Source organism: Corticium candelabrum, chromosome 20 (genome assembly GCF_963422355.1).
Source record: "Corticium candelabrum chromosome 20, ooCorCand1.1, whole genome shotgun sequence".
NCBI lineage: Eukaryota > Metazoa > Porifera > Homoscleromorpha > Homosclerophorida > Plakinidae > Corticium > Corticium candelabrum.
The window spans coordinates 4,422,775-4,424,097 of record NC_085104.1 but is presented as its reverse complement, the minus strand read 5'-3'; positions in this window follow the sequence as shown (position 1 = coordinate 4,424,097).

Genomic DNA, 1,323 nt, shown 5'->3' with positions numbered 1-1,323 from the left:
CAGTATACGTTTGCACTAAAAATCTGGTTCAATAGCTCTTGTTTTGGTCTGACTTGAATTAGGAGTAAGATGTATAAAATGTTACCTTCAATGTACTTTTACTGTGCCTTCTACGAACATCAAAGAACATGTTACCCTTCTACAAGAGTGGCAGGTGCTATAGTGGCAACAACATGATTAAACTGGTGGGACTACGCCTACAGCCTTTAATATTAATCAAAGAAGCCTCTGGTGCAAAGTAGTGCAACTGTTAGAAATACAATTTAACAGCTCTATAAATTAGCTTCTGCTCAATTGCCTTTATCAAGTAATAGAAACTGTCTAGTAGCTACCATAAAAGTTTATCAGCAACTTCCACTCCTTCCCTGGCCTGGCTGTGAGCAATGGCCCTGGTAATCCAATTTATAACTGAATGTAGCAGAACTCAAAACTGAAGCATTAACAGAGACTAGCTATAAGGTTTCAGAAAGTCATGATATGAAAGCACACCTTGGACACTTTACATTCTGGTGGTCAACCATCTAGGTTTGGTAGTAGATAGTGTACGTAGGTGTTGTAGTGTAGAGTTTTGTCTCTTGCCTAGGTATGCGACACTACGCCTTAGCTAATTTGCAATGCCCATAGACTCGCAATAAACATATGGTGAGCATGTCCTAATTTCTCTCACACTAGTTATCCTCACTTGAGATACAACATTCCGTACCACATTCATGTGGAAGGTACATACCACTACCAATAGTCATATCCCACATGTGACATGCCACAATTGTACTTCGTTCCTGTCTAGCACTACTGCTTTGTGCTAGGACATAACTACATAGACTTCATTGCCTTTTGAGAGCAATTTGTACTGTTATAATTATCTTAGCTGCCTTTTCTGTCCACAGTTAATATGTACGCTATTACCTGCACTTAATTCTTGCTGCATACTGGTATAGATGAGTTTACCAAAACTCAGCTTGACGTAACTGTGAGTGCTGGTTTAGGTAGTAAGAGGACGAGCTCGGTCAGCAAGGGCTTCATCTGCTATGTGCATACTTCAAATGGATGCACAATCATCGTACCCACATGGAAGAAAATGAATGTGTAGGATGTGGTGGATCAATTAGTAACCAGACTCCAAATGAAGAAGAAATGCTACGTAAATTTTCCATGCAGAATCTGCATAAATTAATGCTGTTAAACATTTTGCTCAAGAGCAATTGTGATTTGTCATTTTTAGCTCGTAGTTTACAGTAAGATGGTAAATCCTGAGATTTTCTGACAACCTGGTAAACTCCAGGCTATACCAACATGCAGCAAAAAGTGCAGCGATACCGTACT